The sequence below is a fragment of the Brienomyrus brachyistius genome, chromosome 13, assembly GCF_023856365.1.
Source record: "Brienomyrus brachyistius isolate T26 chromosome 13, BBRACH_0.4, whole genome shotgun sequence".
Lineage (NCBI taxonomy): Eukaryota > Metazoa > Chordata > Actinopteri > Osteoglossiformes > Mormyridae > Brienomyrus > Brienomyrus brachyistius.
The window spans coordinates 11,569,587-11,589,841 of NC_064545.1; the positions used below are offsets into that span (position 1 = coordinate 11,569,587).

The window sequence follows — 20,255 nt, forward strand, 5'->3', positions numbered from 1 at the left end:
TGTCCCTTTGTCCTGAAGGTTGTGTTTTCAAATCCCATAGCCAGCTGAGTAATCATGTGACCACTGGGCCCTTGAACAAGGCCCATAACCCCAACTGCTACAGGGGCTGCTGATGTCAGCTAATCCTACTCTCTGATCCAAAGACTTGTTCCTACCTGTATGTACGCATGTCTGTGTCTAATGTAGAGCAAGATGGGATATGTGCAAACGTCCCCACAGAGACCCATAAAGCAGCACTATTGTATGACAGCAGCAATGAAAATGTAAAACAAAATACAGAAGAAATTCAGTCGGGCAGAACCTGAAGGAGCAGGGAGCAGAGAAGCACGTGCCAAGAAAACCAGGATGAACTTACTGCGGCGGTAAATTGCATGTCAACAATTGAAGGAAATTCTGTCTGAAGTGAAGAAAAAAGTGGACCGATTTAAAGCTGGATGCAAAGAGAATTACGAGCTTTAGGTAAAAAGCATCAGGCGGCAGAGGAGGAGTGGGCCGTGCATCCTGCCCCTTAGATGAAAGGATCGCTCGCATTTTCAAAGGCACTTAACTCCCCGCTCTTATCCCGCACAGTTACGAAGAGCCTCCCTCAAATACAGATGGATTGCTAATGCCTCCAAACATTTCCATAAAAATCCGCACGGCTCTTCCGTACAATGAAACTGTAAAGTTTTAGTGAATGCAGGGACTCTGTCTGTTTCTCCTGCCGCCTGGCCTGTCTACCGCAGAGGAAGTGCAGAAGGTAAACTGGAGACCAACATGGTAGCTGACAAATCTCCAAAGAAGCAGGAACATATTCGCTGGGCACCAGGGGGGCTGCAGCAGTGTGCCTAGAACGAAGGACTTAGTTTAAGACGCAAGAAAGTTTCCTATATGAGGTTTATCAACGTCAGGCTTTGTTAGAAGGTTGGTGCAGACTCATATCTTTTCTTTGGACATGTCAAATCGATTGCAAACATGTTTTAAAAAGAAGCCTAATTAGGATAGGTTGTATCTCTGGTATTGGTTAAGTATTGGTTAAGTATCTGGTCTTGGTTTCAGGTGATAGAGGGCTGGTGTGTAGTACAGAGCAGGTGTTGCGATCGTCCAGCGGACAGGAAAGCGGGGAAGCCGTGGATTCAGGAATAGGGGTTTTATTCCTCAAAACGACAGGGCAGGGTACAGCACGATAAACAACATCAATGACAGACGTAGGGAAATAGACTTGAACATGGACTGAAATACATAAGACAAGCTGAAATAACAGGAAACAGGTGATTACAATCGGGGCGGCACACGTGGTTAATGAGGGGGCGTGGCACACACGAGGATCGGACGAGCTGGGCATGACAGCAGGTATCAGCAGACCCGTGTCACAAACAGGGCACTTTGGTCCAGCCAACGTGCGCCCTGAGATTGGGGGTCAGTTCACTGTGGGTCAGTAGATCCCGCGTCTGTGGGTTTGTCAGTAGGCTCACCTGAGAAGCTCACCAAGAGTTTGACACCCCAGTCAGCCATCCATCTCTAAAGTCACCGTTACGTGCAACAGGTGTAAACACCACCACCCAAAGGGCAGTGACTTCCAGAGTCTGGCTGGTAGCTCAATATATATAATATGAAAATATGTTCAGTCATCCAGTGCTTGATAAACCCCCCCGTATCGTACAAATGGTGGTTTCGACTTGCGATGTAATGAGACACAATGTACTGTAGTACCACCTGAATAATGGTATTCATGTCACCTGGCTGTACATGACTGAGGGAGGCCTGGGAAATCCCGCGTCTGTCTTTGATGTGCCATGGGAAGTTCCCTGTAACTAAGACCCCAGAGCTGGCAGTCTTTATGAATGAACTGGGTGGGCAGAATCCTGTTCGCAAGTTGCTTCCCATTGGGGGTTATGGGGTTCAATCACTCTTCACGGATGGGTCAGTACAATCGTGCAACCCAAGTTCCATTACGACTGCCGTATTGTCTTTTAGTGCACAGGATCTACCAACCATTGTGAGTAGTCTTGTACTTCATAATGAAGTATTATCTAAACAAATCATTAAGGTTAATAGATCACATCTGCTAACCGCATTAAAAATCCAATTACTTGGAAGATTAACTAAATGATAACACCCAAATGAGTAATTATACTGCTTTAAATCATTACTTGGCATTAACATTTATTTAACATGAACTGTGTTTTGTGTAACTTACTATGGGCCCATCCATCTTTTGAACCAGGTCTCCAGTACCAGGCTGCACTAATTCTGGAGCTTATTGAAAGGCAGCAGACACCCTGGATGACGTTCTAAGCGAACGCTGGGCTCACATTATTGCCAATTTATATGCCCGACTGTATTTTTGTATTGCAGGAGGAAATATGCATGCAAACTCAACACAGAGTTAGAATCGAACCCCACAGTCTTGGAAGTACGAGGCCGCAGCACTAAATCACAGAGCTTCCGGACTACAGAGGACCTGATTTCATGTTCTGTAGCGTCAAGCCATGAACCCGGAGAACAAAATCCTGTGAAATAGAATAGTTGTGTGCTACTCTTTAATTTTCATTCATTAATGAGGTAAATAATGTTCAGGCTACATAAGGATGACATCCTGGAGGGTCTCATAACCAGGGCCAGTTCTGGGGGGGGATCTTCCACTGCCGTATCAAGGATTTATTTCACAGGCGATCAGGCCCTTCTGTAGATAGCGTAGAGGTAAAACAGGCCGCAATCCAAACAAAACAGATTCCCAGGAAGCCTTGATAGTGAGTCCTTTACACATGAACCGTATCCCAGATTGTGTGCCGTTCTTTGTTTTTCTTAAGCGTGTATTACATATCCAGGCATGGATGCTGTGCTAAATTTGCCTAAAAATGCACTGTGATGGACATCATGCAGACGGACCGGCCCCATCCTGCTCACTGAAGGGTGGAGCCGGGCACGGAGTGGGACTGATTCTCAGCCCTGGACCAGCCCATTTTCTCTTCATTCTAGGGAAATTACATAAGAATAAGAAATTTACAAACGAGAGGAGGCCATCAAGCTCGTTTGGGGAGAACTTAATGAATAGCTCAGAATTGTTAAAATCTTATCTAGCTCTGATTTAAAGGAACCCAGGGTTTTAACTTGCGCTAAACTAGCAGGAAGACTATTTCATACTCTAACTATATGCTGTGTAAAGAAGTGTTTTCTCAAATTCAGTTTAAAATGTTCTTCCGCTAATTCACACTTATGGCCACAAGTTCTAGTATTTAAACTAATATTAAAGTAACCGTTTGGCTGAACAGCATCCAGACCTGTTAGGATCTTATATATCTGGATAATGTCCCCCCCAATCTCATATGTGCGAGGCTGAACAGGTTCAGCTCAGCTACCCTCTCCTCAAAACACATTCCTCTAAGATCAGGAATCATTCTTGTACCCCTACGTTGAACCTTTTCCAAGATATTAATGTTATTTTTAAGGTATGGTGACCAAACCTGCACACAATAGTCTAGGTGGGGTCTTACTAAGGAATTATATAATCGTAGTATCACCTCCCTTGACTTAAACTCCACACACCTAGAGATGTAATCCAACACCCTATTGGCCTTTTTAATTGCTTCCTCACACTGGTGAGAGTGGGACATGGAAGCATCAACATACATCGAGGTCTTTCTCATAATCAGCTACCTTTATTTCAGTGGAACCTATGAAATATCTGTACTTTATATTTCTGCTCCCTGCACGCTTTACCTTACATTTATCTACGTTAAATTTCATCTGCCAAGTATCAGCCCAGTCACTAATTAAATCAAGATCCCATTGTAGCCTCTGTGCTGCTAGATCATTATCTCCTACACCACACACCTTGGTGTCGTCTGCAAATTTAACCAGTTTAAAGTCTGTGTTTGTGCATGTATTTGTGGGTTTCTCTGTGCAGAGCAATCATGGTCTATATATGTGTGTGTGTGTGTGTGTGTGTGTGTGTGTGTGTGTGTGTGTGTGTGTGTGTGTGTGTGTGGCTGACATGAGATCAAGCCGGATTTGCTACTCCTGAGAATTCACGTGGATGTTACTTTGACATGTACCACCTACCTAAATATTGCTGCAGACACCCCTTCATGGCCATGGTATTCCCCAATGGCAGTGGTCTCTTTCATCAGGATAATACTCTTGCCTCACTGTAAAAATTGTTCAGGAATGGTTTGAGGAACATGAAAAGGAGTTCAAGGTGTTGACTTGGCCTCCAAAATCCCCAGATATCATCCCAATCGAGCATCTATGGGATGTGCTGGACAAACAAGTCTGATCCATGGAGGGTCCATCTTAGAATTTCAGGACTTAAAGAATCTCCTGCTAATGTTTTGGTGCCAGATACCACAGGACACCTTCAGAGGTCTTGTGGAGCCCATGCCTCAGTGGGTCAGAGCTGCTTTGTGGGCATGAGATGGCTCTACGCAACATGAGGCAGATGGTGTTAATGCTATGGCTCATCATGTTTGGGTTACATATGATGTTTGTTTTATAAATGAGAAGCATTTAGTATATAAACAAATGCCTGATTTATACTGTTATAAGAACATTCTACTTAACAGATGAATAAGCAGGCTGTCCTTAGTCTCAGTCAATCTCACCCTGCTTTTACTCTGTTATTCCACTGGCACTAATACTGTAGATGAACCGGACTGCAATCTGAATTACTGATATTAACATTGACGTCAAATGAAGTGGCTGGTCAACTGGACCTTGAGCGATTTGCCTTCACAGCTGAGCTGAATTAACCAAAGGAATTTGCCTGGTATATTTCTGTTTGATCATACCTTGATGGGTAAATGAAAGGTAGTTATGAAAATTACCAGAGCATGTAAAAATACATGTAAAGTATAATGCACATGAACAGTACAGTACCACTTAAAGGCTTGTAATGTGCTCTGAAAGACATTTTTCCGATGGGTATTTGTGCAAAAATATGTGAAGGTTTATTATCTAAATTCATTCACTATGAGAAAAGTATAGTCAGGTATAAAATTAGTAGAGTAACAACCAATGAAAATAATGAGAGCAGAATATGGGAGGTCCTGAAGGTGAACATGACGGTCTGTTTAGACTTACACGTACAGGTTACTGCTTTACGTCTTTCTATCTATTTTAAATACCTCTGTTTCCATTACGGGGTCAGACTGAGGCTTAATCCTACACAGGAACCACAAAGCACTGGATGCTCTGAGAGCAGCGTTACTGCAAGAAACCCTAACGAGAGTCAGTGCTTGTTGGGAGGAGTCTGTACAGGGTTACTGCAATAAACCCTAAAGAGTCAGGAAGAGTCTGTACAGGGTTACTGCAATAAACCCTCAAGAGAGTCAGGAAGAGTCTGTACAGGGTTACTGCAATAAACCCTCAAGAGAGTCAGGAAGAGTCTGTACAGGGTTACGGCAATAAACCCTAAAGAGTCAGGAAGAGTCTGTACAGGGTTACTGCAATAAACCCTCAAGAGAGTCAGGAAGAGTCTGTACAGGGTTACTGCAATAAACCCTCAAGAGAGTCAGGAAGAGTCTGTACAGGGTTACTGCAATAAACCCTTAAGAGAGTCAGGAAGAGTCTGTACAGGGTTACTGCAATAAACCCTCAAGAGAGTCAGGAAGAGTCTGTACAGGGTTACGGCAATAAACCCTAAAGAGAGTCAGAAAGAGTCTGTACAGGGTTACAGCAATAAACCCTCAAGAGAGTCAGGAAGAGTCTGTACAGGGTTACTGCAATAAACCCTAAAAAGAGTCAGTGTGTTTGTACAGCATTATGTAATGATTGTGAGAGTTTTTGGGATTCTTCAGTGCACTACAAGATAAATAGTCCACAGCTGAAGGGAAATTAAAACCATGTCCACTCCACCTATATGCGAATATCTTTTGTAATGATCGAAGAGAGTGAGAATGGGAGAAGTTATACAGGACGTCCAAAAGAACAGAAAAACAGAAGAATGTTCCCTGGAGTCTAAAATCGATCTAGCCACACCCAAAGACTCAATGTTTGGCAAAACAGTCGTATCCCTAATGTCCAACGTGGCGGTGGGAGTGTCACAGTTCGTTGCTCTTGGACCAGAATGACATCATTGAGAAAACCGTGGATTAAACATTCTGGAGACAAACATCAAGCAATGTGTCTGTGAGTTAAAGTTGTTGGAAAAAATGGGGCCTGCAGCATTTACCAATTAAACATCAAGAAAGACAAACTGTCAGTGTTGGGACAACGTCAGCCTGATAGAGATCTGCTCATCCAAGCCCACAAACCTGGAATAACTGAGTTAGTCACGGCAAAAGCGAAGAAGCAATAATACTCAAATAAGATGCATGAAACTGACTCTTAATAATCAGGGAATGTGTTTGGTTATAGAAATGCAAGAAAATGTGAGCGACACTCCTTAAACTGAAATGCTCACATCGCATGATTAATTTCAGTTTCTATTATTTGGACGTAGCAATGTGATTAAATTTGTATGTCTGCATATGATATTTCTGGAAGTAATTTCACATCAAATACACATCAGATATTTGGATTGACTGTCGTGATTTTTCCCATATTCTCCCGGGAAGGGCTTCAAAACTCAAAGACAGAGAGCACTGGTGAGTCCATAACTTCCCTGGACCCTCACAGATTTCAGACATCTCTTTCAAGTCACTCTGTAACTATAAATGCAAGCCTGTTACAGAATATAATTTTCCAGTTTAAACTTTTAAATGCTTTTCCACATCTATTTTTAAATGACAGATTGAGTTCTGGGAATCTTTCTGCTGCTGATCTGTGATGATTAGGGGTTATTATTCAGAAGCTCAACTTATTTGCAGCCATCACTGCAAAAAAAGATCATAACATGTCACATGTGTGTGTGGGGTGGGGGTTAGGGGGTCTCTGCGGGTTCAGGGTACAAAGAAATTAGAGATTATTAAATATATTTAATTAAACTGTAACACCAGATAGATAGATAGATAGATAGATAGATATATAGATAGATAGATAGAAACAGTGACATGGTATATTTTGTGCTGTGACTTCATTTTTGACATTTTAAATCTTCATCAAGACCAACATATGCTGTTTATTTTTAGAAGTATTAAAAGGCATTAAAATTCACCAAGCATGACAAGTACCTCCCAAAAATGGCTGGGATTAGAGATGTGGCATTTCTTCATTAATAGGGGATTATTATTCAGATTTGTGATGTGATCTCGTTAGCAGCGCTGCAAGCCAGAGCCGAATTTATGGCCCCAAATAATGACCTGCGAGCCTGAAAACTGGAGATTATGCTTCAATAGATTCTGCAATCTGTGATTTCTGGAATTAAATCATGCAGAAGGAGACACAGAGTGAGAGATGGGGGTGTCTTATTGGGGGGGGGGGGGGGGGGGGGGCTGATGGGTTAAAAATAAAATGACAGGCAGACTGCTCTGATGGCTTATTAAAGCTGAAATGCAGAGTACGCCCCCAGAGGCCCACAGGGGGTGGGCTTCTCGGTCCCTGCTCGGCTGAGTCATGCCTTTCGCCGTGCTCCTGTGAGTTCCTCATATCGGCGTGCTTGCTGGTGCTACCTCACACCGTGGTCCCGCACAGGGCAGAGCGCAGATCTCCAGTACGCTCATTAGCAGGCCCTGCCGTCTGTACCTCACAGCGGGTCCGGCACCCTGGGGGGGGCGAGTGGCTCATCTGAGCCGGGGAACAGGACACAGCTGCCTCGGTTAACGTTAGAAGTGTCATGTCTGCCTGTGACTTTTGCCAAACCCCAGCCTGTGGTGTCTAAGACCTTTTAAACTTCCTAGAACGTCACATGACCCATGTCACAGTGCACCAAGTCACATGAACAGTCTTTCCTTCCCACTGTAGATAGTTGCATTTCAGTTTCAGCAAAGGTGAAGGCTAGCTATTGTTAATCAATATGTGAAGAACAGAAGTACAGAGGACCGTAAAAATCCCCGGATCTCGTTCTTACCCCAAATATCAAGGATGCAGTTGTATCCTCATCAAACGAGACCAATCCCATTATTCACTGTGTCTCAAGTTCGCTCTCGGGAGGCAAGTTAGCAAGAACGCCCTTGCCAAGTACACAAGTCCGATCTTTGCGTTCTTAGTATTGGGAAACATGCTTAGATCCAAGCACAAATGCTGTTTTCAATCAGCACCTAAAACTCTGCTCTGAGCCTCTTTCTTTTCCATCTGCATGTTACCTGTAACCATCAGCTGGCTGCATTTAATCAGCTTCTATTGTGAAAACTAGCGGGGAGCAAAGCTACCTCAATAGACCACTTAACAAAACATTCCTAGCTGAGCAGATTACAAGCAATCAGGCTCCCCGTGCACTGCAAATAACAATCAAGCCATTTCCACAGAAAAACAAAACAAACATTTCCTGGTTTTGAACTACATAGAGACTGGTAATGCATTAAAACTTGACTATTTCTGGAAATGGCTCCTGCAACTGCAACACACAATATTTGAGATGACGGCTGACTTTATTTAGTAGCGGTTAAAATATCTAGCGGCAGTTACAGAATTCAAAATGACCTTACGCTAAGGAAATGAATGAAAATGAATGCAAATAAATTATGCAAAGGTGTCAGTAGTTGGGAAAGTTAATTGTGGCAGTCTGCTTATAGTTGATAAATTGCTGTTAAATAGCACCTTCAGTAGGCCCAGCTGCACTCCACACCCTTCTGATGATGCTGGGCTGCTTTAATCGAATCAAGAATGATGCCAGAACAAAGGAGAGTGAAGATATTAAAGGTTCCTGTTTACGACAGGCCACAGTGTGTCAAAATGGTAGTCAGCAGCCGCACCAAAGTGTGCGTCAAACAGCTGTAGGTGTCTGGATTATGGGATTCTGTGGCGTCAACAGCAGCACCAAGCTGACCCCAAAGCAGCAGGGTTCCAGGCCATGAGAAGCTGCAAAGCTTTTCATAGGGAATGAAGCACTAAGGGTCCAATCTGGCTCCAGCTCTCAGCTTTTGTTGTCTGACGTGGCTGTAGGTCACAGGTGCTCACCTATCAAAACGTCCTTCGCATCTCACCCAGTCACCGGAGGACGCAAACGAAGCTATGGGCTACACACCGTAAACAGGAGAAACGCTTCACTTTGTCTGCCCAATTTTGTTTGACCAATATAGCCAGCAGAGCCCCTGTCATCTCATCTGTCACAGAGCCATCTGATTCTGTGGGGGCTTCTGATTCTTTTAAACAAAAAACATCTCCTTGAACAACAATGAACATTGCTGAGTGCTGTCAGTCATTCAGTGTGCTTTTAGCTTACCCAAAGTCAACCGTCCACCCTGGATGTTCACCCAGATTTCATCCTTAGCTTCTTCCTACAGTCAATGGTCCTAGACGTAGATTTTCTTGTCACTGGCTAAGCTATAGGTGCACATCGCCAATCCCCAAAAGGATCCTTCACAAGTATGTAGACCCAGGCAGATTGGAAGGAGGCAAAGTCTGCAAACCCAACAGGCGCTAATCCTTGGCTAATGAAACGCCCTTTGGAGCGACGTTCAAAATCTAACATCCCTGAGACACTCAGTGACTAACTTACAGGTAACCTGGAATCTCTTGTCAAAAACTGAAATTGGAGTTACTTGGCAATGTACAGCTAAAACTGGTTGTATTACCTGTGCAGTTAATAACATAGTTTGATTGTCCGGAGTCACCATGAGGGGGAGACTTTCCTACAGAGGTAGAAACACTAACCCCCTGACAAAATGTCCCTGTGGGCTTCCCACCAAATGTAACATATAATTCCCCCAAATCTACCAGGGTAATCGTGTCCCTCCAGCAACTCTACATGGGGCTGAACTGATCATGGCACATTCATACACAACCATTCACTCATAATAATAATAACAGAGAAGCACCAAATGCCCTGCACAGGCTCTTTGTCTTAGCTGGGTGGGAAAGGCAGCACGGAGACCCCACTTACACAGAGCCTGAGCTCCATACACAAGCCTGCAGCACCTGGACATGTGAGGTCACAGCATGTCCCAGCTACCGTCTCTGCAGAACCATGCAGGTGATTCTCTAATTGATCATCTTGAAGTGAAAATTTCTTCAAGATCTGATCAGTTGTACAGAACAGTCTGTAATTTAACAGTAAATTAAACCATCAAGTCTGTGTCATATAATTACAATTCTCACAGACTGGAAGGAATCAAGTGATGCTGATGATATGTAAGACAGCTGGGAGGCGGATTGGCAGAGGAGGTTATGACCCCCCACTGCTCACTATGTTCAGCCCTCAGAACAAATCTTTTTAAATACGCATTAAACAGGTATGGACTGGCATCCACAATATCAGACCATTGTGCCCTCTCTGTAGGGTGGATCAAGGATCAATGTACTTTCTCTGTAGGGTGGATCAGTGATCAATGTGCTCTCTCTGCATGGTGGATCAGTGATCAATGTACTTTCTCTGCATGGTGGATCAGTGATCAATGTGCTTTCTCTGCATGGTGGATCAAGAATCAATGTGCTCTCTCTGCATGGTGGATCAGTGATCAATGTGCTCTCTCTGCATGGTGGATCAGTTATCAATGTGCTTTCTCTGCATGGTGGATCAGTGATCAATGTGCTCTCTCTGCATGATGGATCAGTGATCAATGTGCTCTCTCTGTATGGTGTATCAGTGATCAATGTGCTCTCTCTGCATGGTGGATCAGTGATCATTGCCCTCTCTGAAGACTGCATCAGTAATCAATATAATCTCTCTGCAGGGTAGATCAATTTGCTCTCTCTGCAGGGTGACTAATATGTATTTTACAGAATGGATCAATGTTCTTTTATACACTGCACGAAGGTTAAAAATAAAGTTTTCTAGTGTCTTCAGAAAGACCTAAGACCATGAGACACCTGGCTTCACTGCCTTTGGCACCAGAAGTGCCATGCAGGTTTCATGCTGCTGCAATTACCCGAGGCTGCAAGCAGGGCAGGAGGTGGCGTGGACAACTGGACACCATCTGGCAACCGGAAGGTACGGAGGACTGGGTACTTAACATGACTCACCCCTGTAAGAGCTGCAAATTAGAGTTCTGGCTAAGTAACAGAATAATGAAATGTATCATAACCCAAATTCACAGGACGAGAGGCAGGCTAGAGGCCTAGGATACGCCTTCCTACCTGCAGTGATCATTCTCTACCCCTGGTGCTGTTACACGGTCTTGTTACCTGTCTTCAGGCATGGGTTCTGTTAAGAGCCAGCTGCATTCTCAGCCTGTCAGGATTGTTCTGTTACAGTGCTACTCAGGTCACTAACTGTTTTCTCAGAGCTCGTGGCAGATGACAGCAGCTCCACATCTCAGCCATGACTAACTCTCATCCCGACATCCACTAATGATAATGTTTTCCAGCCAATCATGTTATATTATCTTCCAGGACAGAGCTGAAATAATACTGATATGAGAGAATCAATGGGAGGCCTTGTGCAGAGAGTGGGGTTAGGGTCACGGTTAAAGGTCTGAAGTCATGTGCATAGGTACATTTACCCATAATACCCCAGGGGAAGACTTACTGCAGCTGACCCATGACTGATGACACCGTGGTTTAAATCAATACCAGCAGTCAGCACTCAATTTTGTATACGGCATAAATGCCTCAGGATCACTGCGAAACGTCTGTGATGTGCCTCAGTGGCGTCCTTGATGTCCTGCATCAGCTGGCTCCCTCCCTCACTTCCTGTCAAAGAATCAAACCCCCCCCACCCCCCCACCACTTCTTCCCCCTGTCCGAAGTCCGAAGAGGATAATATTGCGGCATAAAACCCTGTCAGAAGTAGAGGGAGCATCTGCAATGACAAACGTGACACGACCGCAGGAGTCCCCTGGGAGGAGGGGGGGGTGTCATAAGAGAATATGTGGCTCTGAAAGACCCGTTTACTACACACCAACAAAATTGTGAAGCACACCTATTGGGTCAGGGGTTCAGGTCCCCCTCCCCCAGCTTTGCGTGTGTCCGGTTGGCTTGTTTCCCTTTGTTTGTGTGAGGCTTTCCCTTGATTCTCAAGTTTCCTCCCTCAGTCCAAAGACATGAGATTAGGTAGATTGATGTCTTTGAATTGCCATATGTGTGTGTGTGTGTGTGTGTGTGTGTGAGAGAGAGAGAGAGAGAGAGAGAGAGTGTGTGAGAACAGCCTAATGCCTTCCTGGTATCGGTTCCAAGCTTGCTATAACTTTGGGTTAGACAAGCCATTCCAGCAGCCACACCACCTGCAGCTCAGGCTAGCTCATCCATCTGAAGCCAAGGAGGTTTGAGCCTGGCCAGTACCTGGATGGAAGACCAGTCAGGAAAGCTGGGTTGCTGTTGGAAGAGGAGGGAAATCCATTGTCATCTCTATGGATCACAATGTAGTGATGGGAACACTGCTGTAAAAATAGTGCCTCCCTTCGGATGAGATGTATTACTCTCTGAGGTCATTAAAGGTCCCTGGGCATCCTTTGAAAGGGTAGGGCTGGTACTGATGCCCAGACTAAACTTTCTCGCTGTGGCCCTTTCAAATCTGGCCTTATAATCATCCCTATATCTAACTGGGGAATTTGTAACGCGTTCCATAAATGTTATGGCTGTGGTGACCTTGTGATTGGAAGATTGCTGCTTTGAATCCCTGACCAGCAAAGTACCATTGAGGTACTCGTACCCTAACCAAGGTACCTCCCCCAAGCATTGGTCCCCAGGTGCTGAATTAGCTGCCCCCTGCTATGTCATGATGTCACATATGGGTTAAATGCAGAGGACACATTTTGTTGCTGTTACACTGTGCACTGTGTCTCCTGTCGTGTGTCAACAATGACAATCATTTTCACTTTCCTCATTCTCTCCTGCTCTGAAACCACCTTAGCTACCACGTGGTGAGTGTACAGGTGCAGAATGGCTGCCATCATCATCATCCATGGGGATTTGTGCTACACAGTGCGGGTGGTCGCGGCGACTCCGCCTTTGGTTCTGTAAGGAGCTTTGGGTGTCTTGAAGCTTCGTATAAATGTAACATTCATTCACAACTAGCTACATAAACGCATACCAGAATAGGCATCTACATTTAAGCAGAAGCATGCTGAAAGACCTGTAATCAAAATGCTGCTGTCACTACAGGGACCTTTTGAATGAACACAGTGCAAAAAAAGATTAAAACACATTCAATTAAAAACTAATTTGGCAACAATCAGCTTAGCTCATTGATTTTGGTGCGCACTAGGTGAAGATTGAATTTTCTCAATTGGTAACCTCATAACGATGGGAATAAGGAAGAGGGCTATTCACTTTGACTTCAAATTATCTGCCTGTGATCAGGTTTCCGGTTTGAATGCCTATTCTATATCAAACAGCATTTTAACCACTACACAGAATTACAGGACAACATAGTGGAGCTTTTGTGCTTACATATGTTTATCTTCCAGTCATTCTTCCCTGCAAAATTAGCTAATTAGCATCTGTCATAGATGGGTTTACTGTCACACAAGCCAGATACAGCAGCTGTGTGGGGTACATGGTTTGGTAGCCCAGCACTGGACTTTTGGGACTGATCGAACCACAGATCTGGCATAGTGTAGGCACACAACCAACTCTTACTGGGCCTCTGTGTAAAATGACACACGCATGGACAGACAATCAGCAGGAAGTAAGGAGAGTCTCCCATACAGGCTGCCTTGACCTTAAGCCTGCGTTTCCAGGCATGTGCGGCAGATCAGCGTAATTCCTAAATGGATGAATATATGACAGCAAAGAAGGCAGATTAAGGGATTTATTACACAGAGTCAGACAGGTTGCCAGTTGGCTCCATTTGTCTTGTTTTCGTTCGGGACGGCTTGCTTAATTTGTTTGTAGTTTTACAGCAGTAGACTTACCGCGCAAAAGGGAGATTCCCTGTTTTCAGCATGTTGTGAAAAACTCGGGATTGAGTCAGATGACTTTGCCTCTGCACCAGTTTCTCCCACCTGATTTTGTTTTCTCCCAGTTATATACAGAACTTCACCCAGTTTAACCCTGACTGAGGTGAGGGGTGACAGCCTGGTGCTGTCTTTGCTCCATTTTCTGGTTCCTGGCATCTTTCCGTGCCTGGACAGCAGCTGTTTTGTTTTCCCCATATTTGGGCGTGTTGTTGACATCCACCAGCCCACTCCTCCAAAGGGGGAACGTCAATAACAAAGTCTGGTTCAGCTTTCCCAAATTCCCTGTTTTCACCACAGGTCTATGTTCCAGTTGATCAGCCTTTTCCCACCCCTGTCATTAACAAAGGAGAATAACTCTTCCAAACACGATTGCTGTAACCTTTTCAAACCCGTCAGCGCTTATTAAATTAATGTCACAACCTATGAGTGGAAGTCATGGCTCTATTGCACAGCTCATGACAACCAGTCAGAAAAAATCATGAGGCTAATCAGTCTTACTATGCTTCCCGTGGTTATTTATAATGTGTAAATATTTTAATACCAAATACTGAACACTATGAACACTATGAGTTGTTTTAACTTGGAAAAAGGTTATTCTGAATAACAGAAAAACTGATGTAAGTACAAGGTGGAGTCTCAAAGATCTCAAAAAGAGGTATTTAAGATACTTCTGTGGCGAGAAGCAGGATGTAGACTGCTATACCGACCTGAAAGCAGTAACATTGGTTTGTTAAAGTGTCAGTACATATTTCAGCCTATTCTTAAGTTAGTCCTAAAGCCTATTCCGTTTCCAGTAAGCTACATGCATGTACATACGTGTTTTTCCCAGCAGTACTTTGTATGTAGTATCTTGGGCTGAGTCATTTTATTTGACAGTAAATTTCACTGTAACACTAAGTTGAGTAATTCTTTCCCACAAATACACGTTCACGTTGTAAGACTGCAGTGCACGTGATTAATTGACGATCATTCGAACCAATCGTGATTAGTTTACTATGGCGACTGCACTTCATTCAGAAGAATGATTGAGACTGTATCTCAGACCGCAGATTTCTGGTATTGGACAGTTGGACAGAGGTCTTGTATGCTCTCTATATTGTTAATTTGCATAGAAAATAAACAGATATGTTTATTCATCTGTTCGCCCAGCGAACGAACTAATGTCTGTCTAATGCGATTTACATAGACACTGTAGAGCTGCGGATTCTGCCGCAGTGAGCAGCATCGGTGCTAGAACTTTAAGCTTCTATTTCGTATCTTCGCTGGGTATTTTCAACCATTTACCGCCTACGGAAGCTAGCTGGCATCACAGAACTTATGTAAACATGGATTTGGAGAGATGACCTGCCCCGCTTTGCGAGAGTAGAGGGTGGTCAGTGAAAACTGCCATGTGTTGCTGATAAAAAATAAAGACTTTAATCACTCACACTGGTTTCCTAATATCTGATTTTTTAGTAATAAAAATCCATTGCATTGAAATGGATGGCATTCTACACTAGTTCTGTTGTGTGTTGCAAGGGTTCCCCCTGGTGGCCTTCAAAGAGTTTTTCTCTGTGATTCGGACGCTACCGTTTGTCACTCTTGCTCATACAGTAATACATTTTACGCCATTTGCTTGGCAGTTTTTCAATTGTCATGTATCGCGAAGTCACACCGGAAACACTCTCACTGCATATTTAATCCACTGTAGTGAGTTTGTTAAGCTGTTACAAATTAAAAAAGCTGGCAGACATACTGGCACATTGAACTTAAGTACGTCTGAATACACAATTAAACTCGTATTTTATCTGTGTGTTCAGTAATTTTGACATTGCCATCTCTATTCTATATTGACTTCAGATGATACTTCCATACTATTTCAAATTTTATTAAATAAAATTCATTTCATAGGTTATGTGTGATCATGCACATTTTTATCCTAATATAAACACAAATATAATAGTTAATGATTTCGTCATCGGCCTGCACAACTAGTACATTGTGATAGTAAATCAATTTTTAAAATCTTAACCTTGGTTTATATTTAATTCTCCAATATTCCACTGAAATTTATTGACAAATCAAATGTGATTATGGCAAATCAGGTTCTGGATGGTAGTGTACAGGATTCAATACTTACCCCATTTCTACAGTCAGTTTACAGATACCTTGGCTAACAACTTTCTGACTCAAACCCTCCCAACTTTGTGTTACCAAATAATTCATGTGTTAAAGCAATTAGAGTATCTACTTTATTGCATAAGAGTTTTATTCAAAATAATATTAAACAGGCAGACTTCAGTTTTTGTTCCCAAAAATGTCAGATATACAGTGGGTTAAAAGTTTACATGCGCTTTGTTAGTATTTAGTATAGTTTAGTGTAGTTTAGTATAGCTTTGTGAGATTTGGGTATGAGCTTGGGTACTGGCCACTCCAATACTTTCATGTTGTCTGTAAGCCAGCTTGTTACAACTTTGAAGGTGTGCTTGGGATCATTGTCCTGTTGGAAGAACCAGTTGTTGTCAGTATCAGTCCTTACATTGTCCCATCTGTTCCATCATTATCCTATTTGTCCAGCAGGTGTCGCTAGTCATCCCATTCTGCTCCCTGTGTTCCCCTATGTGTACTCCAGTTACATTCCTCAATTTTTCTTTTTGTTGCCAGGATAACTGTATGTCTGAATGGGCTCAGCATGCGGCTAAGAATCATGCATCTCATACCACCATGACTATGAGGCTGGCCAGAAGCCTCACATACTTGGAACATTTTGAGTTGCTTATGCCCCAAGACTGTTTGTGTAAACCTTGTGTGTATATTGTGTTTCTTAAGTTTCTGCACTTTGGTTAGGTCAGTACCCTGTCTGTACTTTAGCTGAGTATTTAGTCCTGTGTCTAGTTTATATCCACATCCTGTGTTCCCTGGTTCTCCAAGTGTTGTAGCCTTTAGTTCTTGATTAAGTGTAAATAATCCACTCCTGTCCCATGTTTACTTGTTCATGTAAATCCCTGCCTGTTATCTATCCCCTTGCTGGCTGTTTTATGTGGATGTGTTACAAGTGTTTCCTGAACGCAAAAAATGGGTATATTATAATGGACAATGTGCGACATTAATACGCAGGGAGTTTAAGATCGGCTAAAACATTTTTACTTTTATACATTATCTAATATATGTTTCAAAAAGATTTTTAAGTTTACCTTGCGCCGCTTTTGCATGAGCGCTGCATGCGTACTCTGAGACAATCGTAACCATTTTCATTCTTTCTGTGTAAATCACTCGAAGATAGGTTGTGAAAAATGTACGAACTCCTTTTTACTTGATAAATACTGTCATATTTTTTACAGCAAAATCACATCGCTAGTAGAACACGCTACATGGGTGTGTCCTAGTATATTAAACTAAATACTTTTTAAATTTCTTGTCAAACTGTCCTGATTTTTGTATCTGTTCTTCCAACCAGATCGCAATCATTTTTCTTAAACTTTATTTATTATTGTTTTCTAACAAGATTGCAGTTTTTTTGTTTGAAGCAGGTTATTTGCCAAACCAAAGAAGTGTTTCAAGCCCCACCCCAAAGTACCGAAGTACCAAAGAAGTAGCCCAGCTGGTTTGGCACTTTTGGTACTGGAACTTCTGGTACTGGTACTCGCCCGGAAGTAAATGGCAAAGAGAAAGTGACAAAAGAACTGCACCAAAAGTTCCATACTTGGTACAGTGATAAGCGCCCTTAAATGTTCCCCCTGAGGGGCGGCATGGTGGTGCAGTGGTTAGCACTGTAAGGGGCGGCATGGTGGTGCAGTGGTTAGCACTGTTGCCTCACATCTCTGGGACCCGGGTTCCAGTCCCCGCCAGGGTTCCATGTGTGTGTGGGGTCTGCATGTTCTCCCCATGTCATAATGGGGTTTCCTCCGGGTACTCCAGTCCCTCCTGGTACAAAAACATACTGAGTTGAATCAGAGGTACCAAATTGTCCATTGGCGTGGATGTGTGAGTGTGCCTTGCTATGGGATGGCACCCCATCCTGGGCTGTTCCTTGCCTTGTACCCATGGTTAATGTGGGCGATCTGTATTGAAAGTGGATAATTAGATGTTCCCTGCTGTGATCCTGGCTCCAAGTCTGGGTTCTCTCATGTTTAGTTTTAGTCGTAGTTAGTTCCATTGGTAGCCGTTTGCCTTCGTGGTCTGTTACAGTCCCCAATCTAGGGTTGGAGACCGTCAAAAAAGGAAAGGGGAAGGGGACACAGGAGACAAGAGGGATCTTTTTTATGTTTTTTTTTTTTCACAAACACCAGGTATTACAGACTTCGGAAGTGACAATGGCCAAAACAACAAACAAAAAAAAAACATGGCTACCGAACGAAACCCAATCTAAGATAATCCTACGTGACCTAAACAAATTACAAACAAAACAACAATACTAACTCTTAGATCCCTAACCAAACCAACAATAAATCACCACGTCTCGCAAAAACAAAAAGGCAGTCACTCCTTACACACCTAGTTACGAACACACACAACAAGCACACAAACCCCGAGCAACGGTAATGAAGGGAGAAGGCAAAGGGTAGTGGAAAACAGGCAAAGGGTCAAACCAGAAAAACAACAAACCAGGGCAGAAGTACCGAAAAAGGGCGAAGCGAAAATCAAAAACCAAAACTGTCACACACAAGCAATCAAACCAATCAACAATCCAATAATAAATCAAGCAATGAGCAAAGCTTTCTAGGTGTGCGATCTGTGGCCTTTTCTTTGCAGAAACAGGACGTAGCGCCGAAGACAGGGGGCGTGGCCAGGTCCGGGAGGTGGAGCCGGAGGGAGCAACCGGCGAATGGCAATGATGGCGAGAAGTCTGGAGAATCTGCCAGGACCTCCTGCAAACACTTACGGCATGTAACACTTACAGCACGTAACAGATCTCTTTAGCTTTGAGTGTTTGGTGTCTTGTTTTGTAATAAAATTCCCTTTGTTCGTAAGCCACATGGTGGACTGTGATTGTTGCCTCATCCTGACGTCTTGCCTCAGAATTTCCATATATTGCTCCTTCTTCATGATGCCATCTAGTCTATGGAGTGCACCAGTCCGTTTCCCAGCAAAACATCCCCATGACACGATGCTGCCTCCCCTGTGCTTCACAGTTGGCTTGATAGTGTTTGGATTATTTAAAAATATTTACTTATATTTATATTTATTTATTTTGCTTATGATATCTTCAGCCTTTGGCGATGGCTCCTAATTAGAAAGCCAATTATGAGATAAGGTCTTGGCACAGCCGAAGTGTATGTAAACTAATGACCTTAACTGTAGGTGTGTGCAGATCCATTAGTCCTTCTTTGCTTTGTCTGACTACCCCAGTTTCCTATCAATCACTGTGAAATTCTAGTGGACTGGTTGCTCAAATCTGCCCATTGTAGGTGAATGAAAGTGCATTTACAGCCTGTGTTGTTGCAGTGCTCTTGTCTTCTCAAAGAAGGTTCTGGATCATCACAGTCTTTGATGAACAGAGACCAGATATGGGCAGTCTGAGGCTGTCTGCATCCATCCATAACAGGCATCCGTACGGGCTGATTCGGGGTGGGTATTAGGGTTCGGGTGAGGGTGAGCCTGAGCTTCACACACAAGCCTGCAGATCTGAGCTATCACCCTGCTGTCAGTACAAGCATCCATGCCAAAACACTCAAATAAAAGGCTAATTTGTGCATGTGACACAAGCAGAAGAAAAATATATGGGGGAACTGGAATGGAATGAAGTACTGCAAGTTACAAAGGAACTTTAAATATTTAAGAGCAGCTGCAAGAATGCGTTTAGAAGGGACCAGCTAAAAAGACAGAGAAAGATAAGAGAGGGAAGGAGAAAGGCAGAGAAAAAATAAGGGATTTAAAAAAAAAACCCGTAGAATGGAATCCATGTCAGGCAAAAATGGGGAACGTGGAGGCCGGCTGCCGCTAGCCTTAAAACTGATGTCATAAAACAGTTTTCGTTATATTAGTGGCTGGTAATTAAATTTAAATTTAAGGTTGATTCTTTTGATGGTGGCTCAGTGTGTAGCATTCTGGCATCACACTGCAGAGCGGGGGGGGGGGGGGGGGTTGAATTCCCCCTCCCCTGCACGGTGGTTGTGTCGTTTGCCTGTTCTTCCCGTGTCGCGTCAGATTCCGCCAGGTCCGCCTGGTTCCTCCTGTAGTTGAAGGACATGCATTTGGGGGAACCTGTGATGTATGTGCTTGTCCTCTGATGGATTGTCGCCGCCCCGACCTGCCACCCTGCACTGTAACCTTCGCAGTGATGTGATGCCATATATCTTTAGGACAAGTGTGACACTGAGGCTAATTGTGGCTTTAACAATGGATAAGATGAGACAGAAAGAGGGAAGCTCCTGAACAAAGGACACCAACACCTACCCTGACCAACCCACCCAGCAAACT

At 43.5% G+C, this 20,255-nt stretch overlaps 1 long non-coding RNA gene across 1 annotated transcript in view; it reads left to right on the forward strand.

Annotated features, from left to right (window-relative positions):
- Positions 1 to 18,689, forward strand: part of LOC125706092 (uncharacterized) — a 42,972-nt gene extending 24,283 nt beyond the window's left edge. Inside the window, exon 4 of the long non-coding RNA XR_007381894.1 lies at positions 18,588 to 18,689. This is a non-coding gene — a long non-coding RNA (uncharacterized LOC125706092). The remainder of the gene's footprint in view (positions 1 to 18,587) is intronic.
- Positions 18,690 to 20,255: the final 1,566 nt, after the last annotated feature.